This window comes from Bidens hawaiensis, unplaced genomic scaffold (genome assembly GCF_021521415.1).
Source record: "Bidens hawaiensis isolate Kalapana, Puna unplaced genomic scaffold, B.hawaiensis_p1.1 tig00037581_1, whole genome shotgun sequence".
In the NCBI taxonomy this organism is placed as follows: Eukaryota; Viridiplantae; Streptophyta; class Magnoliopsida; order Asterales; family Asteraceae; genus Bidens; species Bidens hawaiensis.
Window position 1 is genome coordinate 7,913 of NW_027505488.1, and position 18,082 is coordinate 25,994.

The 18,082-nt window shown below is 39.2% G+C and overlaps 1 non-coding gene across 1 annotated transcript; it reads left to right on the forward strand.

The window, feature by feature from the left end:
* Positions 1-14,690: 14,690 nt before the first annotated feature.
* Positions 14,691-14,761, forward strand: TRNAG-GCC (transfer RNA glycine (anticodon GCC)). Its single transcript has one exon. It is a non-coding gene; the product is annotated as a tRNA-Gly (tRNA).
* The last annotated feature ends 3,321 nt before the right edge of the window (positions 14,762-18,082 follow it).

Here is an 18,082-nt window from a genome sequence, read left to right on the forward strand (position 1 = left end):
TGAAGATTTGGCGATTCTCGATTCGCGTGTCGAGAAGATTAAAGCGGCGTTGGAGTGCTGCTCGAGTCTCTAGGGTTTCCATACGCCACTAAGGTTAGGCGTAATGATGAATTCAATATTATATTAAAGGCTTAAGCCTTAAGTCGAGGATATACTCGTACTATAGGTACGAGATAAAGAAAGGGAAAGACCCTTGGACGGTGAGTGAAGCCGATCCTAAAGAGACAAGGTGAATACGCCCCCAAACTTTTACTTATTTAAAATGAGTCAAACTTGTTATTTGAAATTGTTTACAAGGAACTATGTGTTCCTAAAACCGTTATGAATAAGGGTATAAACCTAGCCCTCAGGTTGTGGTATACGTATGTCTGGATCCTTACATAGGTGGTACTATGCGATGTATGGGCATGATCGCACCACCCTTGGTCGTAGGACGCTCTCCTGTAGGGAGTACGACCGTTGTGTATATTTACGGGTACGTAACTAAGTCGAACGTTGCGGTGTTTGCTGAGGTGACCTAGAGTAGAGGCTCATATTTATTATGTGTTATTTAACTTTGTTATTCCTAAGCCACGTTGGGCCTAGGCAGGCGTAGTCTCGAGGGGTAATAAAGTAAAAGAAATATTTTTGCGTCAGCGTGTTCACCAGCATTCGTTGCTGACGTATTTTATTACATTTTGCAGGTGAACAAAGTTAGAGCTTCGAAATGACGAAGTGCTAATATCCGATGGCTCGGATTCCTTTTGTATAAGTTTAATATGGTGGTTTGTAAACATAAACAAGTAATCTTTTGTTAACAACTTTAAACGGGTATTTTATAGTTCCCGTCTTTTGATTGTATATATATATATTGTTAGTGCATGGTTTGTAACAGATGATCTTTTGTGTTTGTTAGAATTGAGAGCAACGGTCAAAGGGGAGTCTGTTGGTGCATTTTGTGACCGTCGCTATGCAATTCTGATAAGCGGAAACGAAGTACGAAGTTAGAACAACTTCGCCGTAGGCGAAGTTCTAACAACTTCGCCGTAGGCGAAGTTGTAACAACTTCGCCTACTGGCCCAAGCCCAAGCCCGCGAAGTTGTTTCGATATATATATACGTGTCTTGTTTAGGTTTGGGTATCCAGAAAGTTAGAGAGTTTTGTGTTACAGTTCAATTTTCTAGAGAGAAACCGAGAGGGAGAGTCGTGTGGGACGGCCCGAGGTAGAGCTCACCTCGGGTCGGACGTGTTTTGGTTTATGTTCGGTTTGTAATGTGTTTCGGTTATTATATAAATGATCTGCAGATGTGTTTATCTCATTCGTGTGTTTGTTCGTGTGTTTGTATGTGTGTAATCGTGTTCTTCGTCTTCTACACCATTAAACGAGTCTAGGAGGATTCCACACTCCTAGACCTCGTGCGGATCTCGTATCGATCGGCAACGCCCCGCGCGGGAACCTACATATATATATATAAATTACACTTTCGATCCTTAAAGTTTTATAAAGTCTTCCGCAAAATAACGCAACTCTGAATTATTTACAAACACGATACCAACTTATGGGTCGCACTCCTAGGCCCTAGATGGGGGTGTGACAGGCTTGGTATCAAAGCCATCGATCTTAGAGAATTGGGTATCATAAAACAATACCCAAGCTACGATCAAAGTATAGGAAATTATTTGATTGTTTGTTTTAAGGATAAGATAGGCTGGTAACCTTTCTATCCCTCTCTACATTCTAAACCACCCAAATTGTTAGATGTCATTCAAAGCTCTCATGGAGAATTTTACTCGCAAGGCCAAGGAAGCCGGTATGGCCGAATCTTACCCAGAGGATAACATGAGTGATGGATATTATGAAGCATACTTCAACCAAGATGTGGAACACGATTTGTCCAAACCCTTATACTACCCCGGAAGTAGGCACTACCCGATCAACATCCCCGATAGTCCACCGAAGCCAAGTGTTGAGGCACCGAGGCATTCAAGCTATCATCCACCGACTATGGCAATGTATCAACCGTCAGAAGTACCAACATACCACCCTTCGGAAATACCTACTTATCAACCCACGGAGGTACCACAATATTTCCCAATTGGTTATGTACCGCCAAATCCACATCCGTCATACGCCTTTCTGTCAAACTTACCTATCAAGGAGGAACCACGAAACCCATCCTCCGACTGGATGCAGTGTCATTCTGACCCATGTCGATGGTTTACCGGAAGCTCCACCATGAATGAAGTTAGCTCCCAACCAAAGAATAACAAAGGGCCATCCCGAAAGCCCAAGATGAGGATCATGATGCCTTTCGAAAGTTTCAAGATGCCCTCCATGAACATTGAAACTCCGCAACCTATGGAGGAAGACAAACCAGAAGAAGAGGAGGAACCTATGGAGGAAGAAGAGGAACCCATGGAAGAGGAGGATTCTGATAATGAAGAAGATCCCGAAGAAGATAGTGAGGAGGACCCAATGGAGGAGTCCGAGGAAGAGATGGAAGAAGAGCATCCAGAAAACCGAACGAAATATCAAGCCCGATGAATGGATCACTCACTTCCAATAATGCAAGCTATGGTTCTGTGGACCCGTATGTCCAGTACTTGGAGCAATTAAGGAACCAAGCTTCGTCAAGCTTCCCGCCATTTCAAGGGAGAATTCCTTCCATTCAAGAACAAGCCGATGAAATTCACGAGCAGAACCAAGATGCCAAGACATACCTCTACCTTGCATCCGATCAGACTTATGTGCCATATCCTGAACCGCGGAACCATTACGAGATGGTAACACTGGGTTATCGCGACCACCACCGCAGTACAGATATCCCAACATAGTCCCGCAGTCATACGAAGAACATCTGGATCGTGCATTGCATTAGACCGACGACTGGAGGAAGAAGGTAGATGAGACAGAGAAGGAAAAGAAGAAAGTTGGAAAAGCACTCCTTCGTAAATGCAACAAACTCACGAAGGTTGTGAAGAAGTTCTTGAAGGACTAAAGACGGTGGTGTGTGATGAAGACTTTTATGTGTAAACTAGTATTGTATGATATATGAATAAAAGAACGTCTGAACGTTCTTATGTAATGATAGGTTCAACAATATATATCGTGGAAACGATATATATATGTATGTGTATTGTAAAATATATATATCCTTGGATATATATATCTTGATGTGTAATAAATAAACGCTTGTTTAATAAAAGAAATGTTGCTACAAATTTCAGACTGAACTGAAAAAGAAAAAGAAAATGTCTAAACAAAGCAATAATAATGAAAATGCTCGTAAAGAGAAAGAAATGAAAGACAAGGGGAAAGGCCCCGAGAACGAGCGAGAGGAAGAAATTCCCGAGAGATACATGAACAAAATATAAAAGATGATAAAAGATGCCGTGAGGGAAGAATCTATGAATAGATCTCATTCTAGGCAATCTCGAAATTCTCAATCTGTTAATCCTTCTAAACCCGTTAAATCCCGTCCTAATCCCTCTCGAGTTGAAGAGAATGTGCATGAGTCTAACGCCGACGGCGGAGTTAGACATGAGTTTAAGAAAATTAAGATAAGTGGTTGTTCGTTTAAAGATTTTAAATACTATAGACCCAAAGAGTTCTATGGTGATAAGGGAGCCATTTCAACCGTGTGGTGGCTCGAGGAGATGGAAACAATCGCAATCACAAGTAAGTGTTCCGAGGTTGAGAAGATTCAGTATTCAGCCCTTATGTTTAAGGGAGAAGTGTTGGAGTGATGGAATGCTCTGTTGATGAGCAAAGGAAGAGAAGTTATGTATGGTTTGAGTTGGGAAGATTTTAAAGCCTTGTTGATGGCTAAGTTCTGTCCCATGCACGAAACTGATCAGATTCAAATGAAATTTTTGAATCTCAAGGTCATTGGGACAAACCTCCGCGAATACAATGCCAAGTTCCATGAGTATTGTCGCCTTGTTCCCCAGCTGGTTCACCCTGAATCCAGCAAGGTCACGAGATATATTTGGGGACTTCCGCGGGAAATCCGTGACATGGTAAGGTCTCACCTACCACAAACCGCCGACTCTGCAATTGAGTTGGCCGGTTACTTAATGGGCGGCATGGTTCGTAACAGAGAAGAAGACAAGAAGGTTACGACACCAACAACTCAAGGAAGGACAAGTGGAGGAAATAATCGCTTCAAGGGTAAGGGCGTTAACCAAAGTCGATCTAATTCAAACGCCCCGCAATGCAAGATGTGTAGGAGGTATCATAAGGGCCGTTGCAACTTCGCCCCACCTCCTAAAGTTTGTGAATCTTGCAATCGCACTGGTCATGATGTTGTGGATTGTTGGAAGAAGAGGATGACTTGCTTTAACTGCAAGGAGATGGGCCATCTAAGTTTTGAATGCCCAAAGAACAAACCTGCTGCTGGTGGTGCGGGTGGTAGTGGCAAGGACAAAAACGGAAACGCTCGAGTCTTCGTACTCGACACAAAAAGGGCCGCTGACGTGCCAGAAACCATAACCGGTACGTTTCTAGTTAACGACACCTATGCTAGAGTTTTGTTTGATTCGGGTGCGAATTTGAGTTTTATAGATTATAGATTCTGTAGTCTATTAAACGAATCATTAACTAAATTAGATAAAACTCTAAGCGTCGAGACTGCTAGCGGTGATGTCGTTAAGATCTCCGAAGCTCTTGAAAATGGAAAAATCCTTTTAGCCGGTTATTTGTTGCCTATTTGTTTGTTACCCATGAGTCTGGCTGGTTTTGATATTGTACTTGGTATGGATTGGTTGTCCAATAACCATGCCCGTATTATCTGCAATAGCAAAACTGTTGAGCTTCAAGCCCCAGATAAACGAACAATTCGAATTGAAGGGGACAAAGACGCTGGTCAAGTTAGCATAATCTCTATGATTAGGGCTAACAAATGTTTAAATCAAGGATGCCTCGCATTCATGGCCTACGCCACTGAAGAGTCTAAGCCAAAGGAAATTAAAGACGTTCCTATCGTTTCCGAATTTTCTGACGTCTTTCTTGATGAACTCCCTTGTATTCCTCCCGGTCATGAAGTAGAGTTTAGGATCGATCTAATTCCCGATACTGCTCCGATCGCAAAAGCACCATATTGCTTAGCGCCAACCGAAATGAAGGAGTTAAAGAAACAACTCGATGAACTTCTTAAAAAAAGTTTTATTTGACCGAGTTCGTCGCCTTGGGGAGCACCAATTCTATTCGTCAAGAAGAAGGACGGTTCCATGAGGATGTGTATCGACTATCGTGCGTTGAACAAAGTTACAATCAAAAACCGATATCCACTCCCTCATATTGATGACCTTTTCGATAAACTTCAAGGTGCTAGCTTCTTTTCAAAAATCGATCTTCGTTCCGGCTATCACCAACTTAAAGTCCAATCCGAAGATATTCCAAAGACTGTTTTCAGAACGAGGTATGGACATTATGAGTTCACGTTTATGCCGTTTGGACTTACTAATTCTTCGGCCGCATTCATGGATATGATGAACCGTATTTGCAAGCCTTACTTAGATAAATTTGTTATCGTGTTCATCGACGACATACTCATTAACTCTAAGTCTAAGACCGATCATGAAATTCACCTTCGTACTTTGCTTGAAATTCTTAGAACCGAGAAGTTGTACGCCAAGTTCTCGAAGTGCGAGTTCTGGTTGCATGAAGTGCAATTTCTTGGTCACATTATTAACGTAAACGGTATTCAAGTGGACCCCACCAAGATTGAAGCTATCTCTAAGTGGGAAGTTCTGAAGTCGCCAACCGAGACAGAAGTTTCTTAGGTTTGGCCGGCTACTACCGTAGGTTCATCGAAAACTTTTCTCGTATCGCCGTTCCTTTAACTTCTTTAACTCGAAAGAATATCAAGTATGAATGGGGAACGAAGCAACAAGAGGCGTTCGATATACTCAAACAAAAACTCACCCAAGCACCTATCTTGGCTTTGCCAGAAGGTACTGAGGATTTTGTAGTCTTTAGTGACGCGTCCCACTCTGGTTTGGGATGCGTACTAATGCAACGCAAGAAGGTAATTGCTTACGCCTCTCGTCAATTGAAAGTAAACGAAAAGAATTACACAACTCACGATCTAGAGTTAGGCGCCATAATCTTTGCACTTAAGATTTGGAGGCACTATCTCTATGGAGTACGATTTACCGTGTACACTGATCACAAAAGCTTGAAACACATCTTTGATCAAAAAGAGCTCAACATGCGCCAACGGCGATGGATGGAGACTCTTAACGATTATGATTGCGAGATTGTGTATCATGAAGGCAAGGCCAACGTCGTGGCCGATGCCTTAAGTCGTAAAGAGCATGAAAAACCTACAAGGGTTCGAGCTTTGTGCCTAGAAATCCAAATTGATCTTTTTGAACAAATCAAATCCGCACAAATGCAAGCAATAAAAGAAAACCAAATCTTCGATGAAAAATGCAATGGCACCATTGACTCGATAGTTAAGGGTGACGATGGTATCCTAAGACTCGGTAATAGGATTTGGGTACCAATTATTGGAGGTTTGCGTGAGAAAATCTTGAATGAAGCTCACAAGTTGAAATACATGATGCATCCCGGAAGTAATAAGATGTACCACAACCTAAAGGCGAAATATTGGTGGAATGGGATGAAAAGAGATGTCGCTTCGCATGTTGCGAAATGTTTGACTTGTTTGAAAGTCAAGGCCGAACATCAAAGGCCTTCGGGATTGCTACAGCAACCCGAACTTCCCGTATGGAAGTAAGAGTTAATTACTATGGACTTTATTACAAAACTCCCGAAGACGACTCGACAACATAATGCTATTTGGGTGATTGTGGATCGCTTAACAAAATCCGCACACTTCATACCCATCAATTAGTCGTACTCTATGGATAGACTAGCGCGTATTTATGTGAACACCATCGTTGCTTTGCATGGTGTACCGCTGTCTAAAATATCTGATCGAGACAGTCGTTTTACGTCTCACTTTTGGAAAAGCTTCCAACAAGCTCTCAGTACAAGGTTGAACCTTAGCGCTGCTTATCATCCACAAACCGATGGGCAAAGTGAAAGGGCGATTCAAACGTTGGAAGATATGCTCCGCGCTTGTGTGATCGATCTAGGTGGAAGTTGGGATGACCGCTTACCCCTAATGGAATTCTCGTATAATAATAGTTATCACGCAAGTATTCAAACCGCACCGTTAGAGGCGTTGTATGGAAGAAAATGTAGAACGCCCGTGTGTTGGTCTGAAACCGGAGATAATCAATTTTCTGGACCCGAGATAGTCCAAGAAACAACCGACAAAGTCATTCAAATCCGAAAACGACTTAAGACGGCACGTGATCGTCAAGAGAGTTACGCCGATGTCCGTCGTAAGCCGTTAGAGTTCAATTTCGGTGACAAAGTGTTATTGAAAATCTCGCCTTGGAAAGGCGTTGTTCGCTTCGGTAAGAAAGGAAAATTAAGTCCTCGATTCGTTTGACCTTTTGAGGTACTCGAACGAATCGGCACTGTTGCATACCGTTTGCGACTGCCTGAGGAAATGCAAGGGATACACGATGTATTCCATGTTTCGAATCTGCGTAAGTGTTTGACCGATGAATCGTTGGCTATGCCATTAAAAGACGTTGAAATAAATGAAAACTTAAAATTTGTAGAACGTCCAATTCAAATTAAGATTCGAAAACAAAGAAATTAAAGAAAAGAACGTTGAAAATTGTGAAAGTAAAATGGGACTCGCGTAGAGGGCCCGAATATACTTGGGAACTCGAATCGGAAATGAGAAAGAAATACCCCCACTTATTCGAGTAAAACAATCTCGAGGACGAGATTTGTTTCAAGGTGGTGAGGACGTAACAATGTGAAAATTTCGAGTTCAAAGTATCAACTTTCCAAAGTATAGGGACTAAAATTGCCAAATTCCAAAGTTGAGGGTCTAATTTGTAAAATCTGATTTCCCTGATCCATCGCGGTACGCGACAGGTCAGAAGAGACTCCCATCGTGGTACGCGATGGGGAGTTTGACACAGTGTGACACGTGTGCCACGTGGCACACGGTGGCACTATGTGCTGCCACGTGTCACCACGTGGCAACGCCTGCTGCCACGTGTTGCCACGTGGAGCGGTGACTGCCACGTGTCGACACGTGGCAGACGTACCCTCTGCGTCATCAACCCTACGTCGCGGTACGCGACGGGGTGCCCAAAGGACCCATCGCGGTACGCGATGGGATCCAAAATATTGCCTATAAATAGCGGCCATGGGCAGCTCATTTCTGCACACCAACATTGCTCTCAGATCTCACTACTCTCTCTCTATCCTTACCTCGATAAGCGTGCCTGCCCCGACCCTTCATTTGTGTAACAACGTTTCCTCAAAGTCTATACCACCCTCCACCCACACTCAATCAAGAAGGTGTTGTTAAGATGACGAAGAGCCTCGAAACTCGTGTCATCAAGTATTGAAGATTTGGCGATTCTCGATTCGCGTGTCGAGAAGATTAAAGCGGCGTTGGAGTGTTGCTCGAGTCTCTAGGGTTTCTATACACCACTAAGGTTAGGCGTAATGATGAATTCAATATAATTCAATATTATATTAAAGGCTTAAGCCTTAAGTCGAGGATATACTCGATACCTCGATAAAATAAAAGAAAAGAAAACATAACAAAGAAATGAATAAAAGATTATTGAATATTGAAATAACATATATATGTGTGTAAGTATATATGTATATATTCTTTGTTATGAAATTATTATTTAATGAATAAGAGTATTCTTAAATAATAAAAGAAAAAGAATACGTTTCTTGGAGAAGAAGAAACGTCGGGATTTTATTATAAACTAAAGGTTTATAAACTTACTTTTAAACTAAAGGTTTTCAAGTAAACAAGAATTGAACTAAAGGTTCAATCAAGGATTGAGATATAAGACTAAAGGTCTTAAGCCAGATCGTGTATCCGATTAACAAATATTTATACTCGTACTATAGGTACGAGATAAAGAAAGGGAAAGACCCTTGGACGGTGAGTGAAGCCGATCCTAAAGAGACAAGGTGAATACGCCCCCAAACTTTTACTTATTTAAAATGAGTCAAACTTGTTATTTGAAATTGTTTACAAGGAACTATGTATTCCTAAAACCGTTATGAATAAGGGTATAAACCTAGCCCTCAGGCTGTGGTATACGTATGTCTGGATCCTTACATAGGTGGTACTATGCGATGTATGGGCATGATTGCACCAACCTTGGTCGTAGGACGCTCTCCTGCAGGGAGTACGACCGTTGTGTATATTTACGGGTACTTAACTAAGTCGAACGCTGCGGTGTATGCTGAGGTGACCTAGAGTAGAGACTCATATTTATAATGTGTTATTTAACTTTGTTATTCCTAAGCCACGTTGGGTCGAGGCAGTCGTAGTCTCGTGGGGTAATAAAGTAAAAGAAATATTTTTGCGTCAGCGTGTTCACCAGCATTCGTTGCTGACGTTTTTTTTATTACATTTTGCAGGTGAACAAAGTTAGAGCTTCGAAATGACGAAGTACTAATATCCGATGGCTCGGATTCCTTTTGTATAAGTTTAATATGGTGGTTTGTAAACATAAACAAGTAATCTTTTGTTAACAACTTTAAACGGGTATTTTATAGTTCCTGTCTTTTGATTGTATATATATATATATAAATTACACTTTCGATCCTTAAAGTTTTATAAAGTCTTCCGCAAAATAACGCAACTCTGAATTATTTACAAACACGATACCAACTTATGGGTCGCACTCCTAGGCCCTAGATGGGGGTGTGACAACAACCCTGCCCTAAATAATTCGGTAATTTATCCATTGATTCGTTAAAAAAGTCTTTTACAGTTGGGTTAGTTAAATTGGGAAATATGAAAACCCTAATAATCCGATTGTCGGTACGCCGAAAAATATGAAACTGATGTTACATAGGGTTTTCATTGGTGGCCAGTACGTCGGAGGAGCGGAGTAGGTGAAGAAACAACACGAGACCGACGAGAAGATTGTTGAAGGCTTGCCGGCGGTTAACTCTGGCGAGTATGACGGCGGTGAACTCCGGTGAGTGTAGTGTTCAGATGGCTATTATTTTTAGTTTTTATTATTTTTTCTTTAGAAAGTGCCACATCATTAAAAAATATGCCACATCAGCAAGAACAATGCCACGTCAGCCAAAAAACTAACGGAGTTAGGCTTTGTTAAGTTCGGGAGTGCCAGAAACAAATAGGATGAAAGTTGGAAGTGGTGGGCAACAAATCAAAAGTTGGGAGTTATATTAACCAACTACCATGTTTCTTGTTTTTTTTTTATTTTAATAAAAGATTCTTTAAGCTCTATAAAAAAAAATCTTTATAGTGAGACCCCCGACTCAAAAATCATCTATGAAAATTGAAAGTTAACATAAACGAAAGAGTATTTTTCATTGAATCAAGACAAAGAAATCAAAATTACTGAAAATATAGAATTTGTGAGCTACCAATAACATGGTCGTCTCTAAACTATCCCTCATCATGCTTTTTAGAGAGAATTGAATACCTTAGGGCTTAGACTTAACTTATTTAGGTCACATACCATAATGGTATTTCCCTTACATATTATATTATTATTATTATTAGCTTTTATATTGCGGTTAAACTGTGACCTTATTATTAATATTATTATAATTAGTAGTAGTTTTTTATATAACTGTTAAACTTTGATTTCATTCTTTTGCTTCATACACATGTTCTTAGAGCCGAGGGTCTCTCTGGAAGCCACCTCTTTATTCCTTTGGATAGAGGTACGGTGTGCCTACATCCCACCCTCCCCAGACCCTACATATAGCTCTACTGTCGGTGGGATTTTACTGGGTATGATTGATTGATTGATTGATTGATTGATTGAAAGTTGAGAGTATTAAAAACCTATATCCCTTTAAGTATTAATATACGAGAAAACCAATCTTGTTTTTATCAGTTAAATTGTTTTTAATTAAATGGATTAAGGTGAAAAGCATGATGAGGGATAGTTTAGAGACGACCATGTTATTGGTAGCTCACAAATTCTATATTTTCAGTAATTTTGATTTCTTTGTCTTGATTCAATGAAAAATACTCTTTCGTTTATGTTAACTTTCAATTTTCATAGATGATTTTTGAGTCGGGGGTCTCACTATAAAGATTTTTTTATAGAGCTTAAAGAATCTTTTATTAAAATAAAAAAAAAAAACAAGAAACATGGTTATGGAATAAACAAGAAAGTTATAAAACAAAAATGTTACAACAAGTGAACAAGAAAAGATTAAAGAATGTAACAAAAAAATAAACAAAACAAAGAAGTGATATTGGATTTAACTATCTACTCACTGAATAATATTGGCTAGCTATTGACTAATCAAACTATGAGCCGGAAGATAAACCCAACCAAGTTAAGTGAAATTAAAATACTTCAAGAAACGTTTTGGCTATGTTTTGATTTTATAAAAAGGTAACACAAAATCGAATGGTGCTCATTGCTCAACCACTCAATCTTACACAAAATGTTTTATTCGGAACATGGAAGGTTTTATATGTAGATTATATATCAACGAACAACAGCACCAGTGGTCTAGTGGTAGAATAGTACCCTGTCATGGTACAGATCCGGGTTTGATTCCCGGCTGTTGCACGCATGGGCTATGATGTCAATTGTTACTGGTGGTTGGTTCTATTAGGTTGTCTGATTAGTGATGTTGTAAACAAATATTTATGAGCTCATTTTTTTTGAGTTTTGTAATTGATATTTGATTGGTCAGTGGCGAAGCTTGACTCAGAATGAAAACACGTAAATTTACATTACTATTAAACAAAACATGGGCGCCGGGACCCCCGGAGTCCGTTAGAAGTTTCGACTGCTTCGTCCATGTGCTCAATGACACCTCAACCCCATCCACGCCACTACACAAAGAAATGGACATGCTAGGTTTTCATAACGGATACATGTCAGTCTAAACAGATGCTGATTTAACCAAACCAACCTTCTTAGTAGTGGTTAAACAAGTCGTTTAGAAATAAAAATATATCAAATGACTATAGATAATAACTGTTGTTAGAAATATTTATGTGATCTTTTGACCATTCGACATTTATATGGATTTAATGTATGTAGCCCCATATTTAAGGTATATAGTTTGATGGAGGTTGTAACGATGGTATTTCTCCTTAATTTTGTAGAATAACCAATTACATAATATATACACCCAAGTCTCCTAACAAAGTGGAGAAGTCAAAGGACTAAAATAAGTTTGTTGCAACAATACAATCTAATCCATAATTGAAATCTTATCCTTTATACCCCCCTTCAAGCGGAAAGGTGGCAGTCCGACACGAAGCTTTGCGCGAAAGTGTTCAAACAGTGGTTGTGGAAGACTTTTGGTGAAGATGTCCGCCACTTGTTTCTTGATAGGAACAAACTGCGTTTGCAATTTACCAGATGAGACCAATTCCCGAATAAAATGATAATCTATATCAATGTGTTTGGTCCGTTTATGAGCAATAGGATTCTTGCTAAGAAATAAAGCACTTCGATTATCACAAAGTAACGTTGGTCGATCCGGTGGTAGCGCATGAAGCTCCCGGAGAAGATGCGTAACCCATATAATTTCGACTGCTGTGTTTGCCATAGCCCGATACTCAGACTCACAACTATACCAGGAGACTGTGGGCTGCTTCTTTGCACTCCATGAAACGAGATTTCCACCTAGATAGATTGAGTACCCGTATGTAGATCGACGAGTCTCAATGCAATGTGCCCAATCGGCATCCGAATAACCACTGAGTGAAGTAGTGGCCGGTTTGTCAAAGGTTAGACCATAAGAGATGGTGCCTTTAACATAACGAAGAATACGCTTGACTGATTGAAAGTGGGCCGTTGTGGGAGAATGAAGGAATTGACTTGCTTGGTTGACGGCATAAGAAAGATCCGGTCGAGTGATAGTGAGGTATTGTAATGCACCAACAAGAGAACGGTAAAGTGTTGGATCCGAAAATGGAGACCCGTGATAGAAAAATGTTTCGGTAGTAGCCAAAGGGGTAGCAACAGGTTTGACATCAAGAAGCCCTGCGCGTGCTAAGATGTCATATGCATATTTACATTGACTGAGAAACAAACCTGTTTTGGTGTAGTTAACCTCAAGGCCTAGAAAGTAACCAAGTTTACCCAAGTCTTTAATTGCAAAGGTACTGTGAAGTTGAGATATAAAACGTTGAACCAAAACCTCATCGTTTCCCGTGAAAATAATGTCGTCCACTTAGACGAGAAGATACATGACGCAAGTGTTTCGTTTAAAAACGAATAAAGAAGTATCCGATCTACAACATGTGAACCCATTTTCAAGAATAAAGGTACTAAGACGTTCGAACCACGCACGCGGAGCTTGTTTTAAACCATAAAGCGCCTTTTTGAGACGACACACATGAGTCGGGTATTGGGGATCAACAAAACCCGGTGGTTGTTCCATGAACACGGTTTCGGTTAGGTTTCCATTCAAGAAAGCATTTTTCACATCTAGTTGGTGAAGATTCCAGTTGTGAATTACACCCAAGTCTCCTAACAAAGTGGAGAAGTCAAAGGGCTAAAATAAGTTTGTTACAACAATACAATCTAATCCATAATTGAAATCTTATCCTTTATAGAGGTTGATACCATAAGGGGGAAAGGATGTAACAGTTGATGGTTAAAAGATTTACTGAGTCCTTCAAATTTTTCAACACATACGATTGTTTCTCTTCCAGAACAGATTGAAAAAACACTAACACCGTAAGAACTAAATTTATCCATCATCATTGAAGGTAACCATACTCTTAATCAAGATCATTATTATGACTTCTTCTTCATCCAGTACTTAGAAGATTGAATCATCTCCTTCAAGTCTTCTAACCCATTATTTATGTGGTAGATTAAATCGGGACTTGTATGATTGATGCCATATGTTAGTAATCCATTCAAAAGTTGTTGCAACCATGTCATGAATCACTTGTATTCAAGTTTTGTATCAAACTACAGCCATGGAACTCAAAAAATGCTAGAAAGAAATTAAAGATATTTGTATGAAATGATCAATCCTTTATCATCATTTTCCAATAGATAATCCAAAGTGAAGAAGCTAAGAGATTGTGTGAATATGGATTACACCAACTGAAAAGAAACACAATTAATCTATGAAAATATGTGCTAAACAGATCCAATAAGTTGTGTTAGAGCCTAGCCTTGTTCTTGAATCAGTTGACTGCTTTTGGTTTGGTTTGAGTTTAGGACTTACAAAACTTTTGTACCTGTATAAATTTACCCAAATTATATATCATTTGCAATTTTAATATACTTATATTAGTTTAAATCTAAGTAGTTTAATAAATAGACAATGTTAGGACAGGATAAGATTTAAGTTTTATGACTATGTTTCTTGGACCTAACCCTAACTTTGGTCAACAAACCAACCTATGAGCCAAAAGAGATTCTAACATAACCAAATGAAACCAACAGTTTTAGTATTTAAAAAACAAAAGTTTATGCTAAGTTACTGTTTTATGCAAATTCCGACACATCGAAAGGTGAACACGAATGAGAAAAAAAAAGTGTATCAGCATTCAGCAGTGTGTGCCTATCTTTTTTGTGAAAACGTACCATATCATAAAGAAGTCTTTATAACTTGTGTTTCTTTAATTAACCTTTCTGATTTTAATCAACTGGTAAACATAACAGCACCAGTGGTCTAGTGGTAGAATAGTACCCTGCCACGGTACAGACCCGGGTTCGATTCCCGGCTGGTGCATTTGTTGAGCTATGATGTCAAGTGTTACTGGTGGTTGGGTCCATCAGATTGTCCGATTTAAAAGAAGACATAAACAATTATTTCTGAGCTCATTTTTTTTAGTTTTTGATTTTATAGCTTGGTCTTTCTAATAAATATTATGTAATCGTGAACTTGCACACCAAGTTAATATCCTAGCCGCCTCCACGCACTAAGCCACGGGCCGACTCGGGAATTCCCAACAATGAAATGAAATGCCATTTAAGCATGTGGTGGATAAAGATTGTGGTGAAGCCTGGCATATGGGACACCAGCTCCTGAGTCACAGTTGGTTTATGCAGGCTGTGTGGCACCCATATCCAAATCCCAGATTTCCTATTTCATCTTCCCTTACAAATTCCTCTTGCAAACGAAATAATAATAATAATAATAATAATAATAATAATAATAATAATAATTACTACTACTATTATATATCATCGATCATCATTGATGATATCTGAACCATAAGGAGAAAACAACTCATGAGAAATGACATATCCTCCTAAATATGTTTCAGCTCTAACGGGTGTATTCGGGTCATGTTTTATCTCAAACAGGTCGGACTTTGGTATAGTTTATCTACCAGATCGAACTTGAGAATTTTTTTTAATTATTTTATAATGTATTAATTTGATTATGCTTTATTTGTTAACAGGTTTGTGTTTTGTCTCTAGTATATGGGGACTGAGTTGATAGGGTCTTTTGTTGTCTCATAATGGGTCGGACTAGTGTCGGCCCTAGTCTATTGTTGACCCAAGCAAAGGCTTGAGGCCACAAATATATTAAGGCCCCCATATTTGTATAACAAAATTGTTAATATATTCATTGTATTATTGTTAATTAATAATATGAAGATGAGCTATATACATGTTAAACCATTGGGTCTCCCCCAATGGCCAGCCCAATGATGGATAAGACTCTGGCCTCTATGAGGTCACGAGTTCGAGTCCGGAGGTCACCCGAGTTTTCTATTAGGGTGTATTTGCAGCAGAGGGAATCCCCTTCTGTGGTAGGTACAACATCTGTATACTGGCAGGTGACCTGAAATTTTCTCGGGGAACGATGCCAAACTCGAACGCCAAGCGTGGGCCGATTAAGACAACATAGTCTTGGCTCGAGTGGGGTGTGCGAACTCTAATCCAAATTGAAATTCGCCGTTCAAAAAAAGCTATATACATGTTAAAAAGAAACTGAACACTTGAAGGCATAAAAATTGGATACCATCAATCAATTGGACGTGGCACATGGTTTTATGAAATTATCTCTAATGTCTTCAAAGTTCTAATCATCAATCTTGGAAAGCAACAATGACCAAATCGCCATTTTTTATAGGACTGAGAGTGTATTCTTTGCTCTTGTGATTTGCGAACAATATTATGTGTAGCGTGTGTTGGTCCTTCTTAAACTTTCGATTGCGATTTGAATTTGCATTTTTTTTTATTTTGGGTTTGCCGGTTGTAATGTATTTATACTTAACTAGGAACATCAGCCGCGTTGTGGCGTCATCGCAATTTCACGAATTTAATCGGTATCATTTAATTTCGTAATGACAACAACACTATAATGACAACAACACTACGTCCAAAATATATTTATCTGGTTATACTTAATATGAGTCATCAAGTAACCAAGTCACCGAGGTCTGCAAGTGTTCTTTTGAATTCTGAATATACGCTTCGATTTGGATATGCCTAATTTAGATATCACTGGATTTGAGATTAGTAATTACTCATTAGTTTATTACTTTATAATATGTTAATCTACCAATTTGTACACTACACACTTTGCCTATATTATTATTCATTCGAATCATTAAAGCTAGAAATGCAAACTTATGCACGCATTTTTTATCACAAACGCAAGATATAACTAAAAAAAATTAACTTTGTCAATGTCGGTCCCAAGCCTGGGTAACGGAGAAGGGTTTATATGAACTTTTTTTTAAAAGGCCCACAACTTTATAGTTAGCTTGAGGTCTCTGAAAACCTTGGGCCGCCTCTGGGTCAGACATAATACAAAAAATAGCATCAAAGTAAACAAACTTAAACTTGACTGCGCGAATGCTCATAGACAGAGCTAAGGGAAACATGGTCCGTGAATACGTACCAGTCACCTATCATATCAATCTATGGTACACACGTCGCACTAGCTGTCCAGTGTCCATACACTGATCAAACAAACTTCATAATCTCTAGCCCACTTCCAAATGTTTTTAAGAGCTTGGGATGAAGTATATGAATGTCATCATCACCACCAAAAGAAAGCTAGCTCGGGTGTTGGTACAACTTCTACAACGAATACCGTTGTTAGTGTTGTGCTAAAATTGTTTTATACACCCAGATCATGTATATGTATTCTTTGTTTTTCTTAGTCGTACCAAGTTAGAAAGTACACAACTCTACCAAAAACAAAAAAACACTCCTATAGGATAGTGCATGACATGCTTCCAAGCGGTAACAATTCTAACTCTCTTCATCAATAACAAAGCTTCATAGGCAATATCAAAGCACACACCATTATACACCAGTACACCACTAATTACATACAAGGATGTCACAAACATGAATTCCTCAAGATGATATAAGAAAACGAACAAATTATATCAAAGTTTGAGAAAACAATATTGTTATCATCAACTTGACGATAACACACAGAATATGCATAACTGTATTTTAATAATTGGGGAAGGCGAACATGTAAACTGGTGATAGAAAACCAACTTGCTTTTTCAAAGATGCTTGGTATTGTCTTTTATCAGGATGTGACTTCGCAACAACTTGCACCCAGTTACGGGCCACACCCATTCTCCAACAGTCTAACTTTTGCCCCATAATGCTAAGCCCACATGAATCTAATCCAACAATAGTCAAAGCTCGTTAATGTTTGTGATTGAAATAGTTTGTGATTGAAATACAAAGGATTGCAAATGAGATGAAAGAAGAATTGTTTATTATTTTGATGCATTTACAAAGAAGACAATAGAATACAATATATAGGAAAAGTAGGTGAGAGTTAAACAAGGTAATACAATCAATTGTTCATGGCTGGAAATCCTCTCTAACGGCCTCAAAATCAAGAGTAAGGTTGACATAATCTTCTTAATATAGGAATTGATGTGATATTGATCCACTTACTTTTCAACCAATATATTGATCCCTTTGGCAGCCAATCCCGCCGCCACCCCGTTTTGAGACGACGAACTATCTGTGAGGTTTCCTAGTATTCCTTGGTGTGCCATCTCTTTTCGAACGACTGCGTAAGCGCCCTCAGCCGAGGGTAACGGGTCCCATCGAAGGATTT